This window comes from Tamandua tetradactyla, chromosome 15 (genome assembly GCF_023851605.1).
Source record: "Tamandua tetradactyla isolate mTamTet1 chromosome 15, mTamTet1.pri, whole genome shotgun sequence".
Taxonomy (NCBI): Eukaryota; Metazoa; Chordata; class Mammalia; order Pilosa; family Myrmecophagidae; genus Tamandua; species Tamandua tetradactyla.
In genome coordinates, this window is record NC_135341.1 from 63,526,915 (window position 1) to 63,535,377 (window position 8,463).

The window sequence follows — 8,463 nt, forward strand, 5'->3', positions numbered from 1 at the left end:
AAAATCCAACAAGTAAAGCACTGTTTTAAAATTAAATAGGTGCTTGATTATTGTGATGAATTAGGACAAATAACGAGTCAAGAATCACCTCCAGACTCTGTTTTAGGTAATTAGTTCACAAGGTCAAGCCATTCACTGAGATAAAGGCATTTCCATTGACAGTAGACACAAATTTTCACATAATAAATTATTGTGTATTTACACAGAGGGCAAATATCAGCCCACAAACTCAGGTTCAAGAAATATTACTTTATTTATGAGGTCAAAACAATTTGGATACTGAGTTTTTTTCCATCACCACTGGGACATTCTATCTCCTCCATCATGACGGGGTCCCTCCTTGATCCAGCGGACACCAGGTTAGTGGTACCCGGATGGAGAACTCTCTTCTCTCTCATCTGGCATTACTGACACCCTGACTGCTCAAGGCTGCTCAAGGCTGCTGAAGTTCCTTGATGTCCTGTACATCTCTGCTTTGAGCACTGAATGGAGTCTAAGATTCATGCCAAGGCTGGGAATCCTGGGGCTAAGATCCCACCATCCTGGGTACACCCTACTGCCACACCCTACCCCTACCCCGGCCTTCTCTTACTTTCAGCTTCACATCTGGGACACTATTTAACCATTGTTCTGTGGACAGAATTTGGCCCAAAGATATATTTTGTTTGTCCCACACAATTCTGTTTCATTTATTTATTGTTATATGTTGCCAATTACCAAAACTCAGTAGATTTCATGTTGTAAAAATTGGATTTTGACTTCTCTTGAAAAATCAAAAGGTCCAGCAAGACTGGGCCTTCCTTCAAAGAGATAATCAAATGGGATTGAGTATTTTGTCATAGGCTCCACCATCTCCTTTAATTCAAACTCCAGTGTCTTCATGATCCTGGTGAAATGACCAGCTTTGAAGCTCAGGGTTATCTAGGACTTAGCTGAGTGACTGCCAACCTGCCTGTGTGAAGAAAGGCAAGTCTCTGGGAAGATAATGTATTTGAAATGAAGTGGCTTTAAAATTTCAGACAGAGATGGAAGATGGGAAAAATGAGTTTTCTAGAATTCAGGTCTCAAAGAGTTAAGTCATTAGAAGTCTCAACAGAACCTCCTTGGACCTAAGATCTCTTAACATTTAAGCCAGTGCTTCCCGCAACAAAACTTTGCACGGAATGACTAATTTCTAAAAAATAAGCATCGTAAATAAAATGATCTCAATTACTTTATTTGTCACGTAGAAATGATACAAATTCTTCCAGAGAGACTAAAGACTTCAATTTGAAATCTCTTGAACAGTGTTTTAGAGAAATGTTTATCATCCAAATCTTTCTCTTGAAAGTCTAAGAAAACGAGGTGATTATGAAATGCTCAGTGAATGTTTCTAGTAAGAACGGTTGTGTTGCTGCAGCATGGAGGGTGCAGGGGGCATGCAGCCCGGGGCATAGGGCACGCCCCCGCTTAGGACCCTGTGGAGCGATCAACTCAACCCGCAGCTGTCCCCGCTTCCCCGCCTGGGCCTTGGCCGCAGGAGCGCTGCTGGGTCTGACTCTGATGCTGGTGGCCTTCAAGAATGTGGCTGCCACCTTAACCCAGGAGGAGTGCGGGCCGTGTACCAGGAGGTGATGCTGGAGACCTACAGGCTCTGACTTTACTGGGTAAGGCTGCACTTCTCTCCCACCTGAGGCAGCCGCAGCCTCCTTCTTGATTCCTGGCTGGTGGGGAGGGCCACGGGTGCCCTCCTCCCCACAGGCCCTGCAGTTTTCTGGATCCATCTCCTGCCTGGTCTCCCTGTGTCTACATCAGGGAATCTGGTTCCCAAACCAGACTTGATCCATCTCCTGCAGCATGGCCAGGAACTATGGATGGTGACAAGACACCTCTCCCCAAGCACTGGTCTAGGTGATAGAGAAAAATATCACACCAGAGAACCAACGCCTTCTCAGTTGGTCTTCTCAAAGGGAGCCATGTTCCAAGAAAGCTTAACTCAGGAATCTTCAAGGGACTCCAGGTTGGTGCGAGCCAAGGGTCAGGAAGAGCTCTTGGAAAAGGCACTTGAAGGCAGAAGCAGACTCGCCCAAAGATACTCATCCTGGAAAGATAAGCCTTGATGATGGTTTGAGAAGAGATGATATTCTGCCCTCAAGGGTATTACAGAAGCAAGTCCTTCCAGGAGATATTTTTCCTGACTGTAACTCACATGGACCAGATAAAATCTCCATGACCAATGAAGGGAAAAACCCCTATGAATGCAAGGAATGCAGGAAAGATTTTAAATGGAAGTGGAACCTTGTTCAGCATCAGCAGATTCACACTTGAATGAAGCCCTATGAACACAATGAGTGTGGGATGGCCTTTAGCCAAAGCTCAACCCTCATTTGGCACTATGTTATTCATCCTATAGAGAAGCCATTCAAGTGCACCAAGTGTGGGAAGACCTTCAAACGCAGGTCATACCTCATGCAGAACCTTCCAGTTCACACTGGTGAGAAGCCCTATGAGTGCAGTGAATGCAAAATGGTCTTTGCCCACCACTCTACTTTTATTCAGCATAATAGGACCCACACTGGAGAAAAACCCTTTGAATGCAAAGAATATGAGAAAGGCTTCAACAATAAGGAGTACCCAATTCAGCACTACATCATCAACACTGGAGAAAAGTCTTATGATTGCAAGGAGTGTGGGAAGGCCTTCAGATGCAGCTCAGAACTCATGCAGCACCAGCAGATTCACACTGGAGAGAAGCCCCATGAACACATCCAGTGTGGGAAAGCTTTTCACCAGAGTGCAGACCTCATTCAACACTCTCTCATTCATACTGGGAAGATACCTTACAAGTGTATTGAATGTGGGAAGGCTTTCAGATGCAGGTCACACCTCATATAGCACAATGAGGTTCACACTTGAGAAAAGCCCTGTGAGTACAGTAACATGGCAAGACCCTCATCTGCCACTCTGTTTTTGTCTTTCATTCCAGGATTCATACTGGTGTCAACCCTTTTGAATGCAGAGACTTTTGTCACAGCTCTTTCTTAACTAACTTGTGTGAGGAGTCACATTGCAGTGAATATAAGAGAACCTTCAGCCTCAGCTCAGCTGCCAAGGAACTTCTAAAGATTTATACTGGAGAGAAATGTAGAGAGGCTCTTTACCAGTGGGCCAATTTCCATGAACATAGTGAATTCACACTGAGGAAATTTCTGAATATAACTACTAAAGACAGTCTGTAGCCAAATGAAAAATCTTATTTGCCATCTGAGAATTCATACTGCAGTCATTAAGTGTCATCACTGCAAGAAAATCTTCTGTGATAGATCATGACTTGTCATCTAAAGAGTCATATTAGAAACTAACCCCACTTGGGCTTTACTTTACTTGTGAGAAAGCATAAGGAGACATAGCCCCTGGTTATTATGAACCTATAAACACCTCCAGCCACTGATCTCTCCTAGATTTACACTGGAAAGCCAACTCAGGAATATTTTTTTAAAAGAGAGAGAGGAGGAGGAGATGATATAGAAGAGTATCAAAAGCAAATGCTTTCATGAAAGAGTCTCAGCACCTTTCTTTGACTTTCATATACATTCACTCCTATCATATCTCTGGGAAGTTGGACAATTAAACTTTAAACAAACATTTATTGAACATCTTTTTTCTTCCACACATCTCTAGTCAAAAGGAGCATAATTCTTTGTGAGAAATATGAAGGCTTGAGTCATGATGTATTTGAACCCGTAAGAAGGTAGAATACTGAAAATGCCATCATGTGACACATTTCCTATTTTATATCTAAGGAGAAAGGATCCACCCATGGATAACCATATTTCACTGTGCCATTTAAGACTGCTTAGGGCTTGGTTTTTATTAAAAACAAATCACACACACACACACACACAAAAGAATGGTTGTGTTTAGAGGCACAATTCAGTATCACTTCTCTGAGTTCAATAAACATTTCCTGGACTATGGGCACCCTATGCTAGCAATATTGAAATAGTGTATTTTCTATCTGTAGATGCAATATCAGAGAGGGCTTAAGTGCTATTTAGGAAATAAGAGTCCTGGTTTTATCCTAAATTGGCCAGTCATAAGCCATGAACACTGGATAAGTGATTCTCCATAAGCCTTTGTTTCCCCCATGCAATGTGAGGGAATTCTACAACATGTATTTAGATACTATTTTCTCCTTTAATATGATGGTAGAAGGAGATAGCTAGAAGATTTTTGTTTTTCAGTTAATTGTCTATACTTTGAATCAGGCCATATTCTGGGGGTAGCTTGCAGTCTCTACATTTCATAGTTCCATTGCAGAATCACTGAAATGTAATCAGATGTTTTATGTGTAAGGGGATCCTTACGTTGAATCTGAACATAAATAGTTTACATTTATTATATTAATTAAATTTATTAATAATTTTATATTTTAACAAGCAAATTAATTAATATCTTAAGTAAACCTCCTTACTCATTGTGATCAACTATTGCAGGGATCGTTAAACTATGCCTCAGAAGCTAAATCCAACATGCCACCTGTTTGCGTATATAAGGTTTTATTGGAACACAGCCACATTCATTTATTTACTTATTGTCTGTGGCTGCTTTCACACTAATAGGGCCGAGTTAAATAATTGCAACAGACCATATGGGCCGCAAAGCCTGAAATATTTACTACCTATCCCTTTACAGTAAAAGGTTGCCAATCCCTGCACTAACACATCTCTCACCTTAGTTGGAAAGAGAAAGGCTGTATTTCTTCAGCTGATGTTTAGGGCCTGTCCTGCTTAGCCAAGTTTTTCACTTCTCTCTTCCATGAAGCTTCTCCTCCAACCACACTAGACCAGTCCCTTTTCTACTTCCTGCAGATGAAATATTTAATGAACACAATCACTTTTGCCAAATTTCCCTCAACATACAACTAGCACAGTAGCCCAAATTAATACTTCCTAGATTCTTACCTCTCAATGTTTGGTACATGAATCAACAACATTCTCACCTGGAAGCTAACTAGAACTGCAGAATCTCAAGCTCCAACCCGAACCAGTTGAATTAGAATCTGTATTTTGATAAGATCCCCCAGAAGATCTGAAGCACTGATCCAAAGAAGGGCTGTTCAGTAGAAATTTCTGTACTGCCAACATGTTATCTCTCTACCAGTATGGTAGTTCTAGTCACATGTGAATATTGAGCACTTGAAATGCAGCTAGTACAACTGAGACATTGAATTTGTACTTTAATTTAAATTAAAGTTTAAATAGCCACATGCAACAAATGGCTATCATATTCAAGCGAGCAGCTCTAGACTGTGCTCTCAGAAAAGGATCCCAGGTAGGACTGTTGTAGCTTGATTCCACAAGTTATAAATCACTTGGAGCCTCCCAAATTGGCCTGAACCCTGAAGTGGTTATGTGTTTGGAACACCCAACAAGGTCTCTATGGGGCTCCCCAAAAGTTTAAGACAAACAGGTCATTGACTGTGAGTGGGAACACAAAGGCCACATCCCAACAAAAAACCAGTTGGTCACAGGCAGTAGAAGAGATGGGAGGGATCAGATCCAGGAAGCCATCCCAGGAAGGTGGTGGGAAGAGGCATGATCTCTATCAAGCTGGTATATCCCACTGAGGGAGCCAGTCCACAATCAGACTTACCATCTCAGTACTCTCTCTTACCTAGTCATGTAGGGCTATGGACCAGAAAGTCCCAACTACAAGAATTTTTAGACACCATCTTGTACAATCTTTTCATAAATAATTGGTGTTACTGAGACCCTTGGATGTGAGGAATTTGCTCAAGGGCACACAGGGAAACAGTGGGGAAATCTTGATAAAACAAGATTAGAATGTAAGGTATCTTATCACAAGCTCAAGGATGCAGCATTTCCACCTCAAGACAGGGCAGGCAAAGGCCCACCTCTCTGGTGTGGCTCAGAGTCTATAGCCCCAGTGAGACTGGGACCTCACCCCCAGTTTATCCCCAGTGCTCAGGGCCTCACACCCTATGTTAATTGTCTGGGAGCTGCTACTGAAAAGAGATGAGGTATTCTCTGAGGTGCCTGACTCATCCCCCCAGGTTCAAACTCAGTTTCCCCAAACAGCCATGCTTGTCATAAGCACAGAGTATTCATTTGCTAAGGCTACCATAACAAATTACCACAAACTGGGTGGCTCAAAACAACAGAAATATATATTTTCACAGCTCTGGAGGCCAGCTGTCCAAAAGCAAGGTGTCAGCAGGGCCATGCTCCCTCTGAAGACTCTAGGAAAGAATGTTTCCTTGCCTCTTATGGCTTCTGATGGGCTCTGGTGTTCCTTGCTCCAATCTCTGCCTCCATCTTCACATGACCTTCCTTGTATCCCTATGTCTTCTCCTTTCTGATCTCATAAAAGGATAGTATCATTGGATTTAAGACCCAGGATGATCTGATCTCAGAATTCTTACCTTAATCACATCTGCACAGACCCTATTTCCAAATAAAGATGCATCCACAGGTACTAGAGGTTCAGATTTGGACATATCTTTCTGGGTTCACTACTCAAACTTCTACACAAAGTATCCAGGATCCTTTCCAGAATGTCTCAGCATCCCATCCTGAGGGTTTCAGCCTCTTTCACTCCTGTTATTGCCCTGCCTGTTCTCCAAAACCATGTACACATTGCAGGGGTCCTATCAAGCATTCTGCCTAGGGCAGGGAAAGAGGAACCAAACAAAAGAATTTTCTGAATGACAGTGTTTCACAGTTAACTGTAAATCCTGGCATATAGAAAACTCTGGGTACTGTCTGTTTCTCCTTGCCCTGCCACTCTGTTCTTATCCTTTTGCATTGGTGCAATGGCATATAGAAGATATGCCCGTTAGCTTTCCATTGCCCATTAGCTTGTTCACAGTCCTGGAGTCCTCACCCAGCACGTTCCTACAGGAGAATGCCTCATATTCACTAATATACTAGGTGACTCCCATTGTTTCTCACCCATAGACTCTCCCTTGAAATTGAATTTCCATCCCCAAGAGAAGGGGTAGGCAAATGTACACAGGTATTGTTGAGAATTTGAATTATATACCATTCAAAAAACATGTTCAAATCCAACCCATTTGTAAATAGGCCTTTAAAGATACTATTATTAAAGTGTGGACTTATTTGTGAATAGAATCTTCAAAGATCTTATTTAGACGAGACCAGTCAGGGTGAGACAATCCTTGTGACTGGAGTCCTTAGGAGGCAGAGGAAGTAGAAGGCGGGAGAAGCCATGTGACTATGGTGGAGATGCAAGCCAAGGAAACCCAAGGATTGCAGCAAGCCAGCACCAGAATACTGCAGGCTCCAGGAGAAAGCATGGCCTTGATTTTCAACTAATAACCTCTAAATCTGCAAGACGACAAATTCCTGTTCTTTAAGCTGATGCATTGTGTAGGATTTGTCATAGCAGCCCTGGAAAACTAAGACAGGTAGGTGCACTGTGATTGGGCCAGGCATAGGCACTAGTCCTGAAGAAATAATCATAGTCTTGGTTGAGCCAAAGTCCTTTGAAGAGAATCTGCATTAAGGGGGTTAAGGACTGAGCAGATTGAGTGGGGATGGGCACTGAGGCCTGGTTGTAAGCTCTTGTACATTACAAATTGGCAGCCATGTTGGATTGCAAGGGAAGGAAGCCTGAGCAGAGAAGGGGTACAGAGAGCTGTAGACACAGAGACCATTAGGTCTGAGAGAGTAAGAGCAAGAGAGAGAGAAAAGAGAAATCCCTAATACCTTCCTCGTTACCTCAAAGCCTGACTATACTGCCTTATAATCTATTTCTGAATATGTCCATTATCCTTCCATATACCTCCTTTCAGTTCAAACTATCCTGAGTGGATTTCTGTTCTTTACAACAAACAAACAACCAAAACATTTCTGGTTTCCCAGCCATAACCCTGTGAAGCGTAACTTATAAGACCCAGACATTCAATAAATTGCTACTGAAAGAATAAACAGACAACAAAAAGAACAAGGACCCCACTGAGCAAACTGTTTCCTGAGCCAAGACTCTTAGCCATTGTAATTCAACAAATTGGCATAATGATTTATGAATTAAATGCTTATGAGTTTTGTCAATACAAATTGTTCTATTCCCCAAGAACCTGATCGTTTGTGGATGAGTTGAAGAAGTTGTGTTTCTGAATCTGAAATTCGAGGTGGCAGACACAACAATCATAAGGACTTGAATAAGTGTCTGGGCAGCCCTCCACATTCTTACTACATCTGCTACAGGAGCCTCTGCCAAGGAGAGCACATGAAAATGGGAGGAGCAGGAGGTGATCTGAGATAAAACTGACCTACCTAAAGCTCAGATTTAGACTTTTATGTTTGGGTAATTGTGTTTTGAGGGTACAAGGGCATAGGATGCCCATGATAATATTTTTGCCTATTCATCCTCCTCCTCTTAGTCTCCAAATAGAGATAAGGAACAGAGGGATTCAAATAAAATATCTAGTATAGTTGT

At 42.2% G+C, this 8,463-nt stretch overlaps 1 pseudogene; it reads left to right on the forward strand.

Moving 5' to 3' along the window:
• Positions 1-324: 324 nt before the first annotated feature.
• LOC143656842 (zinc finger protein 264-like) lies at positions 325-2,895 on the forward strand (annotated as a pseudogene).
• Positions 2,896-8,463: the final 5,568 nt, after the last annotated feature.